Source organism: Gopherus evgoodei, chromosome 2 (assembly GCF_007399415.2).
Source record: "Gopherus evgoodei ecotype Sinaloan lineage chromosome 2, rGopEvg1_v1.p, whole genome shotgun sequence".
Lineage (NCBI taxonomy): Eukaryota > Metazoa > Chordata > Testudines > Testudinidae > Gopherus > Gopherus evgoodei.
In genome coordinates, this window is record NC_044323.1 from 158,323,501 (window position 1) to 158,345,939 (window position 22,439).

Consider the following 22,439-nt stretch of genomic DNA (forward strand, 5'->3'; position numbering starts at 1 on the left):
ACCGGGTGTCTCCTCATGCCCAAGCTGCTATAGAACGGGAGATCCAGAACATGCTACAGATGGGTATAATCCGCTCATCTACCAGTGCATGGGCATCTCCAGTGGTTCTGGTACCCAAAGCAGATGGGGAAATACGCTTTTGCATGGGCTACCGTAAGCTAAATGCGGTAACTCATCCAGACAACTATCCAATGCCACGCACCGATGAGCTATTGAAAAAGTTGGGACGTGCCCAATTCATATCTACAATAGACTTAACCAAGGGGTACTGGCAAGTACCGCTAGATGAACCTGCCAAGGAAAGATCAGCATTCGTCACCCATGCGGGGGTGTATGAATTTAATGTACTTCCTTTCGGGCTGCGAAATGCACCCGCCACCTTCCAGAGGCTGGTAGATGGTCTACTAGCAGGACTGGGAGAATATGCAGTTGCCTACCTCGATGATGTGGCCATCTTTTCTGACTCCTGGCCCGAACACCTAGAACACCTGGAAAAAGGTCTTTGAGCGCATCAGGCAGGCCGGACTAACTGTTAAGGCCAAAAAGTGTCAAATAGGCCAAAACAGAGTGACTTACCTGGGACACTAGGTGGGTCGAGGAACCATAAACCCCCTACAGGCCAAGGTGGATGCTATCCAAAAGTGGCCTGTCCCAAAGTCAGAGAAACAGGTCCAATCCTTCTTAGGCTTGGCCGGGTACAACAGGCGATTTGTACAACACTACAGCCAAATCGCTGCCCCACTGACCGACCTGACCAAAAAGACGCAACCAAATGCAGTTAAGTGGACTGATGAGTGTCAAATGGCCTTTACCCAGCTTAAGGCGACACTCATGTCTGACCCTGTGCTCAGGGCCCTGGACTTTGACAAACCATTCCTAGTAACCACCGATGCATCTGAGTGTGGTATAGGAGCAATTCTCGTGCAGGAAGGACCGGATCACAACTTCCACCCTGTTGTGTTTCTCAGCAAAAAACTGTCTGAGAGGGAAATCCACTGGTCAGTCAGTGAAAAGGAATGCTATGCCATTGTGTACGCCCTGGAAAAGCTACGCCCATACGTTTGGGGATGGCGGTTCCAGCTACAAACCGACCATGCTGCGGTAAAGTCGCTTCATACTGCCAAGGGGAACAACAAAAAACTTCTTTGATGGAGTTTAGCTCTCCAAGATTTTGATTTTGAAATTCAACACATTTCAGGAGCTTCTAACAAAGTAGCTGATGCACTCTCTCGTGAAAATTTCCCAGAACCCACTAGTTAAAAATTGTTCTTAAAATGTAAAAGTCTGTTAGTTATATACTTAGTGGTATATGTAAAGGTGCATGTGTTGTATTAATCTGTTTATTTAGAGGTCTAGGAAGAAATCGCCACCAGCGAGGTTCCCCACTGTCTGCGATTTGGGGGGCGTGTCATAAGCAGATTGTTAAAGGTTAATGTCTCTTGTACCTGTAGAGGATTACAAGCAGGGAACTGGACACCTGACCAGAAGACCAATCAGAAGACAAGATACTTTTAAATTTGGGCGGAGGGAAACTTTTGTGTGTGTGCTTTGTGTGTTGTGTATTCTTCTCTCGGAGGGTCTGAGAGAGACCAGACACTACTACAGGCTCTCTAAGTTTCTTTTCATATAGTAAGAAAAACAGGCGGTTTAGGCTTTTGATTGTTTTTACTCTATTTGCAATTGTGGATCTGGCTGGTTAACTTTTATATGTGTAGTTGCTGGGAATATTCTGATTTGTATTGGTACTGGGGGGAAAGTCTCTTTCTGGTGTCTGTAAGCTATAGGACCCTGTAATATTTACATCTTGAAGTTACAGAGATAATTCTTTACTTTTTCCTTCCTTTTATTAAAAGATTTCTTTTTTTTTTGAGAACCTGATTGATTTTTTCTTCCTTGTTTCCTTTGTGATATTCCAGGGGACTGGGATACTCACCAGGATGGGTGGGGGGGGGAGATGAGAGGGGGAGAGATAGAATCTCTCTTTGTTTTCCTTGAATCTGTTTGCCTCTTTGTGGAAGGGAAGGGAGATGCTTCTCTGTATGGTGATTTAAAGGTTAGATCAGTATCTCTCAGGATAGCCCAGGGAGGGAAATTCTGAGAGGGGGAAAGGTGGGGGGAATGGTTTATTTCTCCTTGTTTTAAGAACCCAAGGGATCTGGGTTCTTGGGTCCCCAGGGAAGGTTGGGGAGGTCAGAGTGCCCCAAAACACTATATTTTTGGGTGGTGGCAGTGCTATCAGATCTAAGCTGGTAATTAAGCTTAGAGGATTCAGGTGCTAGTATCTCATTTTCTGAACTCTAAGGTTCAGATCTGAGAAGGAATGCTATGATAGGCCGGCTATGGCGCTAAAGTGGGGCACGAACCTTCGATAGTACCCCACCATCCCAATAAAGGCCTGGACCTGCTTTTTGGTTTGGGGAGCGGGCCAGTCTCTGGTCACCTCCATCTTGGCTGGTTCCGGCTTTAGGCAGCCGCTCCCCACCCGATGGCCCAGGTAAGATACTTCAGCCATCCCCACCTTGCACTTCTCAGCCTTTACGGTTAACCCAGCCTCCCGGAGTTGGTTCAGCACTTGTTTAACCTGGGACACGTGGTCCTCCCAGGTCTAGCTGAAGACGCAGATGTCATCAATATACGCCATGGCAAAACTCTCCATTCCCCTCAGTAGCTGATCCACCAGGCGCTGGAAGGTGGCCGGTGCTCCCTTGTGGACGAAGGGAAGGATTAGAAACTCGTAGAGCCCCAGAGGGGTGATAAAGGCCGATTTCAGCCTGGCATCTGCGTCCAGCGGCACTTGCCGGTAGCCCTTTGTAAGATCCATGGTGGTGAGGTACCAAGCACCTCCCAGCTTGTCTAGGAGCTCGTCAGGCCTGGGCATGGGGAGGCATCAGCTATGGTGATGGCATTGAACTTTCGATAGTCCACACAGAACCGGATTGACCTGTCCTTTGTGGGGACCAGCACCACTGGCGAGGACCAAGGGCTGGAAGATGGCTGGATCACCCCCAAAGCCAGCATGTCCCTGACCTCTCTTTCTGGGTCCTGGGCAGTTTTCCCAGTAACCCGAAAAGGGGAGCATCTTATAGGGGGATGTGACCCGGTTTCCACCCTGTGGACAGTCAAATTAGTGTGTCCAGGCTGGTTGGAAAACAGCTGTCGGTATAGATACAGCACCCCTCTGATCTCAGCGTGCTGGGCCAGGGTCAGCTCATCAGAGAGGGGAATCGCCTCCAGGGGGGAACCAGCTTTTGTCCCAGGGAATAGATCCACTAAGGGGTCATCTCCCTGCTCCTCCCAATGTCCACACACGGCCAACACCACATTCCCCCTGTCATAGTATGGCTTCATCATGTTCACATGGTACACCTGACAGTGATGTGCCCGGTTTCACAGCTCCACCACATAGTTTACCTCATTCAGTTGCTTGATAACCTTGAAGGGCCCTTCCCAGGTGGCCTGGAGTTTGTTTTTCCTCACGGGGATGAGAACCATCACTTGATTCCTGGTGGCGAAGGTGCGGGCCTGCGCCGTGCGGTCATACCAGACCTTCTGCTTCCTCTGGGCTCGGGCCAGATTCTCCCTGGCCAGGCCCATGAGCTCAGCCAGTCTTTCCCGGAAGGTCAGGACATATTCCACCACCAACTCTCCATTGGGAGTGGCCTTCCCCTCCCATTCATCTCTCATCAGGTCCAGGTGCCCCCTTACCCGCCTTCCATACAACAGTTCGAAAGGCGAAAATCTGGTAGATTCCTGGGGTACCTCCCTGTATGCGAACTGCAAGTGAGGTAAGTACTTGTCCCAGTCCTGCGGGTGCTGGTTCATAAATGTTTTTAGCATCATCTTCAGTGTCCCGTTGAACCTTTCCACCAGCCCGTTAGACTGAGGGTGATACGCTGAGGCCCAGTTATGCCGGACCCCACATTTTTCCCACAAGCACTGGAGCAGGGCCGACATGATGTTGGACCCCTTGTACATTAAGACTTCCTTGGGGAACCCCATCCGGCTGAAAATGGTCAGCAGCGCATCTGCCATGGTGTCCGCTTTGATAGAGGACAAGGCCACAGCCTTGGGGTAGCGAGTGGCGAAATCCACCACCACCAGGATGTATTTCTTCCCCGACCGGGTCGTCTTGCTGAGAGGTCCCACTATATCCTTGGCCACCTTCTGGAAAGGTTCTTCTATGATGGGTAAAGGCCTCAAAGCCGCTTTCCCCTTGTCCCGGGCCTTCCCCACCCTCTGGCAGGGGTCACAGGATTGGCAGTACTGTCGGACATGGGTAAAGACCCCAAGCCAGTAAAAGTTCTCTAGCAGCCTCTGCCTGGTGCGCCGGATTCCCTGGTGCCCTGCAAGAGGGATGTCATGGGCCAGGTACAGTAGCTTGTGGCGAAACTACTGGGGAACCACCAGCTGCCTCCTGATTCCCCATGACTCTACTTCCCCTGGGGGAGCCCATTCTCGGTACAGGAACCCCTTCTCTCACAGGAACCTCTCCTTGCAACCTCTCCTCATGGTCTGTACCACACTGAGGTTAGCCCGGTCCCTGGGCTTCCGCAAGGAGGGATCTTTCTGCAACTTGGCCTGGAACTCAGCAGCTGGGACAGGGATGGGGACCTGCTCGCTCTCGCTGGCTGGGTCTGAGGCCCTAGCCTCTCTGAGACGTGTCCCTGGGCGTTCCCCCCCACCAGGTTAGGGTCCTGCACCTTGGGCAGAGTTCCTTCCCCGTTGTCGAGGCGCAGTGCACTTCGCTGACTCTGACTGTGAGTCATGACCAGGGCACTCTGGGTGTTAGTTGGCCAGTCCTTGAGGTCCCCTCCCACTAACACATCTGTGGGCAAAGGTGGGTGTGCCCCCATGTCCTTGGGGCCCTCCTTGGCCCCCCACTTCAGGTGTACCCTCGCCACGGGCACCTTGAATGGGGTCCCGCCCATGCCCATCAGGGTCAGGTAGGTGTCGGGCACCATCCGATCCGAGGCCACCACCTCGGGCCGAGTGAGCATCACCTCTGCGCCCGTATCCCAGTACCCAGTGACCTTCCTCCCATCTACCTCCAGGGCAACAAGGCACTCTGTCCGGAGGGGCAGCCCTGCGCCCACCCTGTAAACCAAAAACCCAGAGCCTGGAGCATCCAGCCCCCCAGAGAAGCTGACCTGGGGACCTCCTCCCTGCTTCACAAGTTGTACGCTGCCAGCCTCCCTTTCCTGGGAATGTTGCCCCTCCTCCAACTGGGTCTTTACCCAGTCAACCCTCTGCGGGTTGGGTCTGCTCGGTCTATCCCTGAGCTTGGGGCATTGGGCCCGTATGTGGCCTCGTTGGCCACAGTGATAGCAGCCCATGTCTCGTGGGTCCCCTCGAGTGGGTGGGAAGGACCTGAAGCTGGATGTTCCCCTTTGGTGGGGATTCTCCATAGGCCCCCGCTGGGAGGTCCCATGGTGACTCTCTCTCTCTGCGTTGAGGTAGGCCTGCTCCTTCGAGACTCCTCCCTGTTGTCTCCTGCTGGACTGTCCACAAATTGGTCGGCCAGCTGGCCTGCGTGCTGCGGGTTCTCCGGCTTCTGGTCCATCAACCACAGCCTCAGGTCGGACGGGCACTGCTTGTACAGGTGCTCCAGTATGAATACGTCAAGCAGGTCCTCTTTAGTTTGGGCCCCAGCTGTCCACTTGCGGGCATACCCCTGCGCCCGGTTGACCAGTTGTAGGTATGTGACCTCACGGGTTTTACGCTGACTCCAGAACCTTTTCTGGTACATCTCAGGAGTCAGCCCAAACTCGCGGAGCAGGGCCTGTTTGAACAGTTCGTAGTCCCCTGCCTCCACCCCTTTCAGTCGCTGTACACCTCCACGGCTGTGGAGTCCAGTAAGGGGATGAGAAATCAGATCCTGTCTGCAGGGTCAAGCCTGTGCAGCTCACAGGCATTCTCAAAGGCCATCAGGAAGGTATCTATGTCCTCCCCTGCCTTACGCCGGGCCAGCAAGGCTTTATCAAAGCTCTTTGTAGGCCTGAGTCCCCCCTCACTCACCGCAGCCGGGACCCCATTGCTCGCCAGCCGGGCCAGCTCCAGCTCATGTTCGCTGTTTCTCCTCATGTTTACGCTGGATCTCCCATTCCTTCAGTTCTTGCTTCCATAACTCGAGCTCTTCCCGTCTCAGCTCCCTGTCATATTCCAGCCGCATCCGCTCCACGGATGCCGAGCACCGCCGGGACAATCCCCTGTTGGGGGGTGAGCTTTGCTGGGAGGATCCCCTGCTGGGGGGTGTCACTGTGCCCTTGGTATTCGCTGGGCTCCTTCCCGCCCTTCTCCTAGGCACAGGAAGGGGGCAGTCTCCGGAAGCCCTGAGCCGCTGGCTGACCACGCCCAGCTGGGACAGACACTGGTGCCTGCGCTGCATCTGCTCGGCTGCTTCCCTCAGAGACAGGGCTCCGTTCATTCATGAGGTCTCCCTGCTCCAGCTGGGCAATCAGCTGGTCTTTGGTGAGCCTCCCTTTGCGCAGCCCCCTCTGCTTGCACAGCTCCACCAGGTCACACTTGCGCCGCTTGGCATACATCTTCCTGCTGGCCACTCACAGGCCGGGGTGCTCGCCGCTCCCCATGGTTTCCAGGGAGACCCCCTAGTGCACTAGCCCTTCTTGAGGTCACCACCTCTCTGCCAGGGTCGAGCTGCAGACTCCTCCACCCCTGGGACCACTCCTGCAATCCCCCGGGGGACCCTGTTACTGCAAAGTCCTTCTCACTGGGCACACACTCCCAGGGGTTAATCACCCCTAACATCGTCCCTTCGCTTTACTGCTCCCCAGTCACTTATTGCAGGAAGCGTCATCCACGGGGTGCAGTATATCCCACCGCTAACACCAGTTGTCACGGAGTGTGGGGGTGGGTCCGATCCTGCACCCCTCTTCCTAGGACCCACAGTGACTCTCAGCCAGCCAGTAAAACAGAAGGTTTATTGGACAACAGGAATGCAGGTTACAGCAGAGCTTGCAGGCACAGTCAGGACCCCTCAATCGAGTCCTTCTGGAGTTTCAGGGTGCTTGGGTCCAGCATAGGATCCCCTGAATTCCCCTCATCCAGCCCAAAACCGAAACTGAACTGCCTTTCCTCCAGCAGTCTGATTCCTTTGTCCAGCTTCCCAGCCCAAGGTGCTAACACCCTCCCCCCTACCTGGCTCAGGTTACAGGCTTAAAGATCCTGTCCCTCACCTAAAGACATCTCCAGCTCCCCCATCCTCCAGGCAGACAGCCTCTACCCCATCACAGGAGGTTTGGGGGGAATCCGGGCCCGCCCTCTATTCCGGGTTCCAGCCCAGGGCCCTATGGATTTGTAGCTGTCTATAGTGCCTCTTGTAACAGCTGTGTGACAGCTACACCTCCCTGGGCTACTTCCCCAAGGCCTCCTCCAAACACCTTCTTTATCCTCACCACAGGACCTTCCTCCTGGTGTCTGATAACACTTGTACTTCTTAGTCCTCCAGCAGCACAGCCTCTCACTCTCACTCTCACTCTCACTCTCAGCTCCTTGCGCCTCTTGCTCCCAGCCCCTCACACGCACTTCCTCTCCTCTGGTTTCTCCCCATCTGACTGGAGAGAGCTCCTTTTAAAACCCAGGTGCCCTGATTAGCCTGCCTTGATTGGCTGCAGGTGTTCTAATCAGCCTGTCTGCCTTAACTGGTTCTAGCAAGTTCCTGACTACTCTAGTGCAGACCCTGCTTTGGTCACTCAGGGAACAGAAAACTACTCACCCAGTGACCAGAATATTTGCCCTCTACCAGACTCCTGTACCCCACTGGCCTGGGTCTGTCACAGTGGTTAATATTGTTATTTAGATTATGGGAACACACAAAGGTCCCCACTGAGCTCAGAGCCCCATTGCGCCAGGAGCTATCCACATAGAGAGGGACAGTGCCTCTCCCAAAGAGCTTGTATTGTAAATAAGAAAGGAATCAGAAATGAAGGGACTTGCCCCAGGGCATCCAGTAGATGAGTGGCAGAGCCAGGCCTAGAAACCAGTTCTGTTGACTCTCAGTCCAGGGTTCTGGGCATTAGGTAATGCTGCCTCTCCGTTAAACAGTCAGGTTAATATTTTGCCCATTTGTGTGACAGTCTCAAACTCCTTTGCAAACATTAACATTCACTGCAGGTCAGTGTTGTTAGTCACAATACAGAGACTAGGACGGAGGCATGGAGAGGGCAGGGCCAGCCTCATTTTCAGCTGGCTGAGCACCGTCAGCTCCCCCCGATGCCAGCTGGAGTTGCATGTGCTCAACTCCTCTAAAAATCAGGCTAGAGGTATCTCAAGTTGGGTGCCAAAAATCTGAGGCCACTTTTGGACAAAGTGCCTGACATTCCATAGTGAGTCAGTGGCAATGAAGAAGACAGAACTCAGGAATCTGGGGTCCCAGATTCCTACTCTGGGTACTAGCTAAAACTTTCTTCCAGAGATGGGAATTGAACCCAGGAATTCCAGCTCCCCCTTCCTTTTCCTATCTGCCAAATAACATTCCTTGTCTTCTGTTTTCTTTTCAGTAACTGTTAAATTCAGAATTCCTCTCTTTCCAATTCCTTACTCAAACATCACTGCTGAGGGGGAAAGCCTGTCTCTTTAATAAATCACCTTTGATGTATTTCCCCTTTGTTTCCCCCCACCCACCCTGGGGTAGATAATGTCAGGATATACACTATTTAAATTACACAAAAGTGCAGGTTATTTTCAGACCCAACATCTAGATTTTTGTAAAAACAAGATTTTAAAGCTAAGTGCAACTAAAAAAAGTTTCTATTCAACAAAGAACCCTTTGAAAACAGTGGTTTTTTTGTTTCCCCCCCTTTCCTGGTGTGCAACTCACACACTGCAACATTGGGCTCGTGCATGAGAACGCAAAAGGGCAAGAGGCAAATCCAGTGTCATTGTCTGTGTAGTCTCGAGAGGAGACAAACAGCATCTGTGGTGGAACGTTTAAAATGTAAAAGCTGAATGTCTCAAACACTTTCCATTTTGATAACTTCAGGCTATTTTAGGATTACAGGAAAAATGTTTGGTTTCTGGAAGCTTTTGGGCCAAATCCTCAGCTGGTGTAAATCACCCTCCACCTATTGATTTCATAAGTGGCCTTGTCTCTCATTCTGATTGCCACTTAGGAGAACTGGAAATCTCACTGATCCTTGTCCTGGAATTTCATTCAAAGGGCTTCATTATATTCTTTTAGCAAGAGGTGCTCCAATGTACAGAAGTGCCCTTTAACAAGTCCATTCCTTAATTCTTTCAAGTGGGCTTGTTGGAAGCTGGATATTCAGTACCCTCAACAGGACAAAAATGAGAACCTCGCTGGCATTATTTAGTGAGTGTAGTGCCATGTGGCATCATGGGACCTGGGGAGGTTAGGTTGACCTCACATGTTCTATTTAAGAACCAGAAAGCTAAACTCTAGGAAGTCCTTGACAGCCAGTCACTGGGCGGAATGTACTTTCTCCTGATGTATCCATTTATTTATTTATTTAAGCTGAGGAATAAACAAGTAAACCTCCCAATGCTGAACGTCCTGAGTTAGCAGCCAATTCTCCTCCATCCTGCAGCCGACTATCAAATAAAATAATTCATGTGTTTCTGTCCATTTTGGATAAGCCTCTACGGATTCCCAGGCACTGCTGCTATTACGCGCTGCCGAATGGTGCAGTGAGGTAAGAGGCTATGCTTTCTATCAAAAGAAAATTTTACACTGGGGGGTGGGGGGAGGGAACTTTAGAAGATAGCTGGAGATATCAGCCAAGAGCTGAACCTGGAAACAGGTTCAGCTCTTGACTGAGTTTTGTTCTTGGCTGGCCACTTTGCTAATTCCTAAAGGTGTTTGCATTTAAACAAGGTTCTTTTGCTTTGATCCTTCAGTGAAGTTAAGGTGTTGAATCAACAAAGTGACTGTTGTGCTTTCACAACAGAGGTAGGATGGTTTAGCAGCTAGGGCAAGAGGCTGGGAGTCAGGACTCCTGGCTTCTATTCCCAGCTCTGGCTGGGAGTGGTTTAGGGGTTAGACCAGGGACTAGGAGCCAGGACACCTGGGTTCTATTCTCAACTGAATCTTAACTTCTCTGTACGTCAGTTTTCCTATCTTTTAAATAGGGCTTTTTAAAGAAGCTACTTAATCACCTTGGGAAAGCATGTTGAGATTCTCAGCTGAAAGATGCCACATAAGATACTGTAGCCCACGAAAGCTTATGCTCAAATAAATGTGTTCGTCTCTAAGGTGCCACAAGTACTCCTGTTCTTTCTGTGGGTACAGACTAACACAGCTGCTACTCTGAAACCTATATAAATTCAAAGCTTTATCAGTATTATTTATTAACTCACTGCAATCAAGGCTGACTCCAGTTTTTCTGCCGCCCCAAGCGGCAAAAAAAACAAAACAAAAAAGCCAATTGGCAGCAGCTCAATCGCACCACTTGATTCTTCAGCGGTAATTCAACGGCGGATTCTTCACTCCCTCTCTTCCTCTTCGGCGGCACTTCGGCATCTCAAAGAGGAAGAGAAGGACTGAGGGACCCGCTACTGAATTCCCGCAGAAGACCAGGAGGTACCGCCCCTTTGTATTGGCCGCCCCAAGCACCTATTTCCTTAGCTGGTGCCTGGAGCCTGCCCTGACTGCAACATTGAAGCAAAAGACATATGTGGGCTGTGAGCTAGTGAAGGGTTGCATTTGCATCCATACAGCCTGAGAAAGGACCAAGAAACATGAGATGTATATGGAAAAGTCATTTTTGTCCACTTACATACATTTCAGATATCATTCGGAGTAAATCTCTCCATACTTGGTGTTCCCTCTCTCCAGACCACAGCATCAAATCCATTGCACAATGATTGGGAACTGACACCCATTAGCAGAGGGATAAAATGCACCCAAATGTGATTCTCCAAACAGCAAAACAGACAGACAAGAAAGGATGGGGTCAGGATCTGCTCTTGCAGCCAGGGCTGGAGGAAGCCAAAATCAGCTTCTCAGCTGGGCTGGGCTCTGTTTGTTTTTCACGAGCAATGATGGAAAGTAGGAAATGGTGCCAGTCCCAGAGTTCCATGCATGTGGTGGGCTCCGGGAAGTCAAGGCCCTAGGCTCCCCAGCGCTCATCCCCATGGGAAACATGCATAAGGGCTAGTGCACTGGAGTCACCTCCAAGGGATGGCGCTGCAGGATACCTCCCTATGTCCACTGTGAATCTGCCCAGGACCTAGATTGGTTGGTAGCTGGACTATCAGGGTGAATGTGAGGTTCTTCCCTGGGTGAGTTTGTAGACTGTCTGAGGGCCAAGAGCTCTGGGAAGGTGATCCCTGTGCTTTCCCCACGCAGACAGGCCGCAGCATACCTGTGGCCCCCTCTCCACCCCTGCCCATCCAGCCCAGGTCCTGCCTGCAAGGATGCAGCGAGGATGCTGGCATTAGTGGAGGGATCTTGCCACTTGAAGTGAAGGATCTTCCGGAGGCATCGTTGATGATACCTCGCCAGACTCTTTAAGTGCTGTCGATAGGTCACCCAGGTTTCGTATCCATAGAGGAATGTATGAACAATTGTCTCATAGACCTGGTGTCTTGTCATAGATCACTGTCCATGAAAACACATCAGAGCAATTTCCCAAAGGAAGCACTTGCGCACTGGATTCTGTGCTGGATCTCACTGTTGATTTTTTTTATTGGCTCGCTCTGTTTCTGCTTGCTGTCGGAGCTGGAGGGGCTCAGAGTCAGGACACCGGTAAGTGGGGACTGCTCCTGGAGGGGAGTTTATTCCAACACACTGCCTAGGAGAGCAATCCCAATCCCTACGGTGCTGATGACTCCCAGGGTGTACCCCAATGAAGACCCCAGTCCCTACTCTCTATGCACAAGGAGGGACAGGGACTGGTGAGGGGACCCACAAAGTGAGACCCCAGGCCTTGCTGTGGAGGGGACTGCCAGGGCTGTACCCCCTTTAGGGACCCCAAGCCCCATTTAATGTGTAAAGACAGAGGGCCAGATCCCCAGCTGGTGTAAATCTGGGGAGCTCTATTGACCTCAGTAGAGCTACCCCAGATTTACATCTGCCATGGATCTGGCCCACAGGTGGGATTCTCTAGGGGGATGGAGGGTGGGCGAAGGGCCCCTGGCTCATGAGAATTCTTTAGTATTTTGGAACAGCTGTGAAAAGTGAGCGGGGGGGCATCATTTAGGGGATGTTTGTACTGCAGCTGGAAAGCCTGGGCTGACAAACTGAGTCACCGGGGTACATGGCTGTGGCTAGCCTGGGTCAGCCGACTCAAGCTCAGGGGCCGGCTGCAGGGCTATGACATTGCAATGCAGACCTCCAGGCGAGTCTGCCCGCGGGAGGGTCTCAGAGCTTGCAGGGCGAGCCTGAGCCAACTGACCTAGGCTCTGAGACTCAGCATCATGCAGATTTTTATCACAGTGAAGACACAGAGCTTAAGGACAGAAGGGACCATTCTCTAGTCCGACCTCCTATATAGCACAGATCATGGGTCCATGCCTCCTCCACACTGAACCCAACAACCAGAATTAGACGAAAGCACCACAGCCCCCAGGAGACCAGACGATTACATGACACAGGCAGAGAACAGGGACCGAGGTGGACCTCTCTCACCCACTAGCTCTGAGCTCGGCTGGCTAGCTGAGCCTCCGTTGGTGCGGCAGCGTCAACACTACTATTTGTAGCCTGAGTCTCCCTGCCCGGGCAGGAGACGTGCTCCCAGCTCCAGCGCAGACATCTCAGAAAGGTCCCAAAGTAGGGCTGAGTCCTGAGAAGCTGTTGACCACCATGGGCAGCTGGACGAGACCTTGGCATACGAGTCCCCAGGCGAGTGTGGGAGGGAGAAGGACTCCTCACCCCTTGGGCTGCTGTGGAGATGTGGAGAGGGCTGTGGTGAGTGAGAAGAGGCCGAGAGCTAGCTGGGTGTCCATGTTCTGCCCTGCAGGAATATGCCCCCTGCACCTGCTCATCGGCCTGGACATCACTGATTGCCAACAGTCCAGCCTGCACCAGTACCTGGAGGGCATCATCTGGGAGCTGTTCTCCCTGACCAGGATCAGCTGCGCCCAGCTCAACGTTACCCTGAGCATCCAGAGCGTGGACCAGGGCGGCGAGGTCCTCTTCCGAGCCCACCTCGCCAAGTACCAGCACGACGTCTTGCAGCAGCTGCGCGTGGTGCATGCCTTCAGGCGCACCTACCTGAACCAGCCCTCCCTGCACAGACTGCTGGAGATGAACCGAGGCCTGCCAGAGAGTAACAAGGTAGAACCTCAGCTGGCCAACAGCTCCACATGGGCACATCCTGCAGGCTCCCTTTCTCTGCTAGCTCTAGCCATTTAACACCCTTGCTGCCAGTTCCCTGCTCAGCTCCCATTGTTCCACCACTTTTTCAAAGAGGAAGGCTCCTAGGAGCTCAGCAGAGGGTTCACCTGGGTTGTTTGGCTGCCCGGGTCAGCACAGCAGGTGCATCTGGCTTGGGCAGAATACCTGCTACATCGGGCAGAATCAGAGCTGCTTTGCTGCTGCTGGGGAGTGCTGTGTGGTCCCAGGCTGGGGGACACCAGCTGTCTCTGCCCTGGATCCTGCTTCCTCCACAGCGGCCTGTAAGCTGATGTGTCCCAAACATGTCTGTGCCCCAGGTGGTGCTCCTGTTTACAGATGGGTTGGACGATGATGTGAGGAAGCTGGAAGAGATGTCAGCCGCTCTGCGGGTGCAAGGTATGTGGCTGGATTACACAACTTCCTGGTGACCGGTGGTTAGAACTGGAGGGGAAGAGATTTTCAAAAAGTTAGCCCGGGGCACAGTCAGACCTCAGGAGGGGATTGAGTGCAGGGGCATTGATGGAATGTGGGGATCTCAGGATGGATTGAGCATGGTGCCTCTGTTCCCCTTTTATCCCAGGGACTGTAGTCCTTCACTACGTTGCATCTGGTTCCATGATGCCATGTTTTACCATTGCCCCATGGTGCTGATCTGCCCTGGCACCATCCACCTCTTCCCTCTGAGGATCACAAAGCACTTTACAAACGTTTACTAATCCTTATCCTCCTTGTGTGGCGGGACAGTGTTATTGCCTGCACCCTATGGATGGGGAAACCGAGGCATGGAGTGGTTGAAAGACCGAGTCAGATAGGGAGTCATATGCCCCATGGTGCCAAGTCACCTAACCCACACCCCGCTGCAGTCGGTAACCTGTGTCTCCTACGCTGACCCCAGCTCTGCCCTCATTTCCATCCTAGGCCAGCTCGATGCACTAGTGACTATTGCAATGAACAATGCTACCAACCTGGAAGAGCTGCAGCTCATTGAGTTTGGGCGAAGGTTCAGGCACAGCCAGCAGCTGAGCATGGAGAGCCCCGAGATTGGCAGCGTTTTGAATCAAGAGCTGGTATGAGAGGGCCCCTTCCCAGCAGGTTGGCTCGAGGGCCCAGGGGTCTGACCACTTCCAGCAGAGGGCAGAGATACTTGACAAGTATCAAGTGGTGGGTCTATCCTTTGGGGTCCATCCCTGGCTCAGCTGTCTGGGTTGCACAGAAGCTCCTCTGCTCTGAGCAAAGGAAGCCTGATGACTGGGCTTGTCTTCTTAGCAGTGGTCAGTCACTTGCTCTGTGTCAGCCTGCAGCTCCCTTGCACCTTGCACGAGACCCCAGGGGACTCATTCTCCGGGTCATCCTGGCTGTGACGCTGATGCTCTCTGTCCCGCTGCAGCTGGCTGTGTCGGAGAGGAAGCGCTGCCACCCATGCCCCTGCACCTGCATTGGATTGCCAGGCTTGCAAGGCCCCTTGGGCATTCCAGGGCGTAAGGTAAAGCACTTGTTGTGGGTCACCGGTCCTGGTGCTGCATGCAGGGCTGTCATGTGCAGCCTTTGTTTTTTTTTGGGGGGAGGGGTTGTGCTGTTCCCTTCCAGTGCTTTGGACCAGGCTCTAGCAGGAGTGTGAGGCTGTGTCTCACAGCTTGCACCCCCCCTACTCTGCATGGAGGTGATGAAGCAGGCATTGTACTCTGGGTTTCTTTACACTGGTGCAAAGCTTCACTATCCACGTGCCACACCAGTGTAAATAGCGACTCCTGCAGATAAGGCTCCAAACCAAGCTTGGGTGCAAACTGCTCTGCATGGCTTTGTGGCATATCTGCACTGGTGGTGTGACACCAGCAGAGCTGCCGGTGCAAAAACACCCTGTGCAGACAAGCTCTAGGAAAGCACTTGTTCCCAGCTACATGCCTTTTGCACTTACTCACCGATCTGAGAAGTCAGGATGAGGCCAGATGTTTGCACATCTGGATCTGCAGAGCATGGGGGAATGATATAAAGGCACAAGGGGATTTTTGTTTTCTATGTTTCTGAGAAGTGTTTAGAATGTTCTCTTTCCCTTCCAGTTGGGATAAATCTCCTGGTGTCTCCAACTTCCATTCCTATTAGCCTTGCTGGGCCTATGTTGTCTGACCCAGCTGGCTGGACCCTACACAGCTGGGACCTTGTCAACTTGGCCTCTATGTTGCCTGAGCTCTATCATCTGATGTTGTGTCAACTGGAGTCACCAGACATTGAAGCTGGTCTTAACCACTGAGTCATAGTGATTAATTCTTAGCTCTTCCATTCTGAGTGCTTTCCTCTGGAGATCTCACAGCACTTTACAAACATGATTGTTTTACTAGTGGAGAAACTGAGGCACAGAGGTGAAGTGATTTGCCCAAGGCCACTAGACTGCACTCCTTCCCAGGGTTGGAGAACCCAGGCATCCTGAATCACAGTACCTTGCTCTAACCAGAGCTGAGGATAGAAACCAGGAGCCTTGACTCCCACCACCTCTGCTCTAGCCATGAGAGAACTCCCTCCCTGAGTCAAGACTAGAACTCTTGGGCTCTGACTCTCAAACTCCTGCACAGAGCTGGGAAGAGAACTCACCTAATCCTGATTCCTAAGCCCCTTGCTCTATGCACTCCCCTGCTGTGCCTAGAACCCAAGACTCCCAGCCCTGTGCTCAATCCACTAGATCACTACTGTCCCTTCACTTGAATCCCTGATTAGGCAGCTGCACCCAGCACAGCTGTTACTCAACCCATACCCCCACCCCTCCCAGTTCTTAAGCTGCGGCACCACCATGTGAGCCAAAGAGATCGCTCTGAGTGAGCTGGTAGGAGCTGTGCAGAGCTTGCCCTCAGGCGCTTGCCTTAATTCTGCACTGATGCCCCCCTGTGTTGTCTGGGGCTCACAGGCTGGGACTTTATGTCCTGCCGGGTCCTAGCATTCTGGGCACTGGGAGGGGAGTGAGCCCAGAACTGATGCCGTTGACTGTTCTCCTCTGGAGTGCTCAGACTGGAAGCTAGTGGTGTAGGCTGTGTCTCAGGGGAGCTGACTTCAAATGTTCTGCTGTCTTGGCTCTAGGGGAGGAAAGGAGCAAAGGAGCTGGTTGGAGATCACGGGCACTATGGACATAGCGTGAGTAGAACTGTTGTTTGTTTCTGAAATCTCCAGTTAAGGGGTGGCTGCTGCTGGCTTTGTAAAAATGGGGTGTGTGGGATGTACCCCACAAACACAGATCAGGGCCGATAGCCTCTTTCAAGGGCAGAGATGCTGTGCACAGGGTGGGAAGGCCGCTGGGCATGGCCCTTGGCGTGTACTGGTGAGCAGAGTCCTGGCCATAAAGACCCGATTCCCTCCCCACATCTTCGATCGGAATAGCATGGAGTGGGGGCTCTGGCATAGCTTTACCATGCCGGGTGTGGACACTGGAGTTTGCACACCCAGTTTAGAGCTTGGTGGCAGCAGGACAGCTCGAGCAGAAACCAGAGCAATCATAAAGCCTGGGGATAGAGCTGGAGCAGACACTTGTAAGTATCCCACCAGCTGAAGATAGCCCTCTCACCAGCTGCCTCTGGCATCCCCTGGGCAGTGCAGGCTAGAGTCCCAGGTGCCAGAGGTGGAACAGATCAATCAGAGCCCATCTAATTCTGTCCCTCATGGGCCAGTGCAGGATTGCGCCCTGGAGATTCATCTACTCTGCTTCTAAAGTCCATGTCATGGGCTCCCACTGCTTTCCATGCTTACACTGGCCCATGAGTCCCCTGCCCAATGGCACTGGACAGTCCCATGCTCACACTTGCCCCATGAGCAATCAAATAGCATTCACTGCTAGGGAGAGCTTCCTGATACCCAGCCTGGATTCTCCTTAGCTCAGCGTTCTCCCATTGCAACTCCTGCTTATACTCCCTAGACATTCCCCCAGCTAGACAAAGCCGGTTCTGAGGGACTCCCAGCCACTCATCTCCAGCATTGTGTGAGCCTGGTTGGGTTGTTTAGTAAAGAATCAATGTCTGTCTTCTCCCCAGAGCACGTGCCTGAAGGGGCAGAAAGGAGCCCAGGTGAGAACTGATGAGTCCCTGTTACCCCCCACCCCGAGGGAGGGAAATATTCTTATCCCTAGTTTGCAGATTGGGAAACAAGGCCAAGAGCAAGTGATTTCCCCAAGGTAACAGTGAGTTAGGGGGATTGCTGGGGTTAGAACCTAGGCTCCCAGTTCCTCTCTTCTGACCCACACAGCTTCCCAGAGAGAACCCAGGAGTTCTGATTCCAGCCCTCCTGCTCATTCTGGAATCTCTCCCTGCTAGCTTTTGTTGTTTGCTGGAATTGTTTCCCACATGTTTCTCCTCTCCCCCAGCTCCCCTGGAGCAGGTGGAAACACTGGACCTGATGGTGAGGCCAGTGTGCACCAGTAGCAAGCCCCACCCACACCCCTACAGTGGGTAGTAATGGGCCACTTTGCAGGTCCCTGGAGGCGTTTTCATCCCTTCCAAAGAACACATTCTAGCAGAGTCAGTGGGTGATTTTCCACCCCAGGTTAGATTGGCAGTTTTAGGGGTGAAGAATGCTCTGACAGAATCCAGGCTCGATGTCTGAACTGCATGGCAGACTCAGTCCCTCTGGATCCCGGTGGGTGGAATAGCCCAACAAAGGCCATGTCGGCCTGTTCAGAACCAGCTGCCCGCCTTTGGCACTCTCTGACCTGGTGCATCCTGGCTGCAGGGTGTCCCTGGAGGGAGGAGTGAGACATTTCACTCTGGTCCTTCGGCTGCATCCAGACTGACCCTTCCTGGTCTCTCCATAGGGCAGGAAGGGCATCGCAGGTGCTCCAGGCATTGCTGGGGAGAAGGGCTACCAAGGTGCACAGGTGAGGCCAGCTGGATCCGCCTATGGGGAGCAGTTCCAGAGCTTCGCCCGGTGACTCCGTGACAATAGGCACAGAAGGTTACAAGCACTCACCGGGGGTTACACTTGCTCAAGCAGGCAGAACTCCCATTGAAGTCAATGGATTATCAAGGTCTGCAGGGCTTGGCCCACACAAGCTCACTTCATGCTGAAGGATCCCAGAGCACTGAAGGGGTTCACCTGAGATCACGCTGTAGCTGGAACTAGAACCCAGGCTTCCTAGGCCAGGACCTTCTCCACTAGACCAGATTTCCCTCCATGCCTATCCCCCTGGAGCCTCCAAACTCTGAGTTGGACCATCACTGCAAAACACTGAATTTCCCAGGAGATACAGAAGGCTTACACAGGGAAACCTATAGACCGTGTGTTCAGTGCCCTATTTCCCCTAAAAACTCCATGCGCCATCTATGCCAGGCTTCCAGACAGTCCCTCTTGCAGAGCAGCTTAGCTCACAAGAACCACTGCAAAGGATACTAGAGCTCCACCATCGGTCCTTTCACAAAACATTTACCTCGAGTCAAGTTCTTCTCTTCCCCAAGCCCAGCTGCATGCGTACCTGTATCCAAGAGAATCACAACAGTCAGAGCATCACTGTAGGGTAAGTGGAGGGGAGGGATAGCTCAGTTGTTTGAGCATTCGCCTGCTAAACCCAGGGTTATGAGCTCAAGCCTTGAGGGGGCCACTTAGGGATGTAGGGCAAAAAATCAGTACCTGGTTCTGCTAGTGAAGGCAGGGGGCTGGATTCAACAACTTTTTGGATCCTTTCCAGTTTATGAGATAGGTATATCTCCATATATTATAACAATGCAGGCTATGGAACCAATGCAGGATGAGTCTTGCTTAAGTCACTCCCGCTGCCTGTAAGGATGGAGCAATCTCAGCCATTGGAGTCATGGGACATTTGGGCTAATCTTGTGCTGGCACAGAGTATATGGTGTATTAGACAATGGCAGCAGTGCGACTGGGTTCTGAACCATGACATCTGCCAAAAGGTGAGCTGCCCCTTTAAGGAGGAGTTGAGGCAGGTTCACCTGTACCAGTTGTAGCCCCACGTTTCCAGGCGAAGGGAACAATTCCAAGGGGTCATGTTATGGGAGCATGTAGCTGAACTCTGGTTGCCCTTATATTCCTTAGCAGGCCAGGGTCTGAGTCACACACTCCCATCATGTGACCCCTGTCATAAACAGATAGCTAAGGGTTAATGTCTCTTTCACCTGGAAAAAAAAAAGTAACCTGAAGCACCTGACCAGAGGACCAATCAGGAAACAGAATTTTTTCAACTCTGGGTGGAGGGAAGTTTGTGTGTGAGTCCTTTGTTCTTGGGCTTCTGCCTGTATGCTCTCTCGGCTATGAGGAGTGATTTCTATTTCCTGCTTTCTAATCTTCTGTTTCCAAGTTGTGAGTACAAAAGATCAGATAGTGATTTATATGTTTTTTTTGTATTTACATGTCTATAGTTGCTGGAGTGCTTTGAATTGTATTCTTTTTGAATAAGGCTGTTTATTCAATATTCTTTTAAGCAATTGACCCTGTATGTGTCACCTTAATACAGAGAGACCATTTTTATGTATTTTTCTTTCTTTTTATATAAAGCTTTCTTTTTAAGACCTGTTGGAGTTTTTCTTTAGTGGGGAACTCCAGGGAATTGAGTCTGTACTCACCAGGGAACTGGTGGGAGGAAAAAGTCAGGGGGAAATCTGTGTGTGTTAGATTTACTAGCCTGACTTTGCATTCCCTCTGGGTGAAGAGGGAAGTAATTCTGTTTTCCAGGACTGGGAACAGGGAGGGTGGAATCCCTCTGTTTAGATTCACGGAGCTTGCTTCGGTGTCTCTCTCCAGGAACACCTGGAGGGGGGAAGGGAAAAGGTTTATTTCCCTTTGTTGTGAGACTCAAGGGATTTGGGTCTTGGGGTCCCGATGGAAGGTTTTTGGGGGGACCAGAGTGCCCCAAAACACTCTAATTTTTTGGGTGGTGGCAGCTTTACCAGGTCCAAGCTGGTAACTAAGCTTGGAGGTTTTCATGCTAAACCCCATATTTTGGACGCTAAAGTCCAAATCTGGGACTAGGTTATTGACAACCCTTTGGACTCATTCCCTTCACTGAGGAGGTGAGGTGGGGATACACCTGGCATAGGTGAGGCTGAGCCCCCACCCCCTTATGGAGCCAGCTCTCCCTGTGAAAATATCAGTCAGGATTGTCTCTGCTTGGAGCAAGAGCACATTAAAAGTCATTAGCACTTTGGCTGAGAAGCAAAGGTGTTGGGTATATTGAGGTAACTTCTTAAACGCATTAGTGGGTTGCGCCAGCGTTCAGTCAAAGCCATTCGAGACGGAGTTGTTATGGATTGTGAGGTGTTGAAAGCAGTTGAGCCATAGCTGCAATGGGCTTGGTGAGGCAGCATATAGGCAAGATAAAAGGTGTACAGCCAAGGAAAATAGTGTGTGAGAACCAGAGTTCAGTCAAAGATAGCTGCGGTCCCAGAATCCACTGCAATTCTGGCCCATCTGCCTTGGAACAAACTCTGGCTCAGCCTTACAGGTGATGAAGCTAATTGAATTCATCTCATCAATTGGTGCCATCTCCCCAGGACAGGTCCTTGTGCCTCCATACATCCCTCCCGGACACCAAGTCACAGGCTGCCCCATGTACTTCAGTCAATGCACACGCGGATGCAGTCCTGCTCACTGTTGAACCGATTGGCATTGCCGCCACTGCCACCATACCAGAAGCGGTTGCAGGAACCCTTGTCCACCCGGTAGTACCACAATAAGGAATAGCTGGTGCACTTGACCCCAGAGTCTTTGCCAAGGAAGCACGGATCTTCACCGTCTACAACACCTCTCACCTCACTGGGGCTGATGGCGGCTGCCTCCATCCCATCTTGAGGCAGAGCACCAGGTTTGGAGACCAAGTTAAAGCAATTGACTCTTCAGTGACAGATCCAGATTGGCTGGTAAGGCTTCTAAAAATGATGTCTCTGAAAGGCCTGGTCAGAAACTCAGATGATATTTCCGGGCCCAGATCTGGACTGGAGACTGCCTCCAAGAATACCATGCAAGTGCTGAGATCTCACAGCAATAGTGCTACTGAACCCTCCCAGACAGAGAGAACCAGTATGACCTGGCACACGACACTGGCATTATCTTCGGGCAGGTGTCTGGCTGCCTCCAATAACCCCAGTGGTCCATTAATACCAAGTCTCACTGTATTAATGAAAAAATTCCAGGTGCCTGGAATGCAGCCTCAACCCCTGTCCCACTCCAGAAATGGTGTGTGCAGAGTAAAGAATGCAGACACTCCTCTCAGCCACCTTCCTCAGCCTCCCGTCTCCCATTGTTCTTGCTGTGCTTGCAACTCCTGACTGTTAATATGACAGCTCGTGTTCTGCTTATGCCCCTGCTTCCTGGAGCCAGTACTTCCTAGGAGTCGCCGACCTGGGGAGGGTGCTCTGCTGACTAACCCAGCTGGCTGGGCACTGGAGGCCACACCTGGAGAACCATGTTTCCCGCTGCCCCCCCACCAACAGTAGAGGAAGAAAATTTGTCATTGAGCTTGCCAAGTTGCACTAGCTGCCCTGAGTGCAGAGATGCAGGGGTTCCAGCCTGCAGTGCAGCCACAGGTAGCTCGGCCAAGGTACAGTCCCCTGCTGTGTTCCAGGCAGTTAAGAAGAGGGTCTAGGAAGGCAGGATCAATACATGTCATCCACTCAGCTATCTGGGCTCACTGGAGGTGAAAGTGCACCACTAGGATTGGTGGGGGAGAGCTCTAGCTCACACCAAGCACTGGTGCGTTCCAGGGGACGCCGTTGGCTTTCCACTGTAAAGCGCAAGCAGGTACAGAATGAGCAAGGCCTCTGTTCTGCCTCCCAGCCAGTCCAGCCCCCTACCTTGTGAGGTTCACTGCCTCCCCTCTATAATCAGCCCTGGATCCTATGTCCTGAAGCACTCAGAAAGACTTTGTCCAAGTGTAGCACACTGGCTAAGTGAGTCACCAACCCCTCTAGTGGCTGTTTCATATAGAAGATTATTGCCTACTACTGCCCCCAGCTAGCAGGGGTTACTCCCTCAGCTCAAGGCATACTGGCACATGCTGAGGGAAAGGATGTCCCAGAGTCAGTCCCTGCTGATGGGTCATTGGACAAACTCTCCTTCTCTCTTTGTCCATGACTGCTGCAGTCAGTGCCATGGCTGGAGGAGGAGGTGGTACAGTGGTCTCCATGGCAGATGGGAATTCCCCTCA

The 22,439-nt window shown here is 52.2% G+C and overlaps 1 long non-coding RNA gene across 1 annotated transcript; it reads left to right on the plus strand.

Moving 5' to 3' along the window:
• Positions 1-11,586: 11,586 nt before the first annotated feature.
• Positions 11,587-13,709, plus strand: LOC115645125. Its single transcript, XR_003998653.1, has 3 exons — positions 11,587-11,722; positions 12,936-13,252; positions 13,630-13,709. It is a non-coding gene; the product is annotated as an uncharacterized LOC115645125 (long non-coding RNA).
• Positions 13,710-22,439: the final 8,730 nt, after the last annotated feature.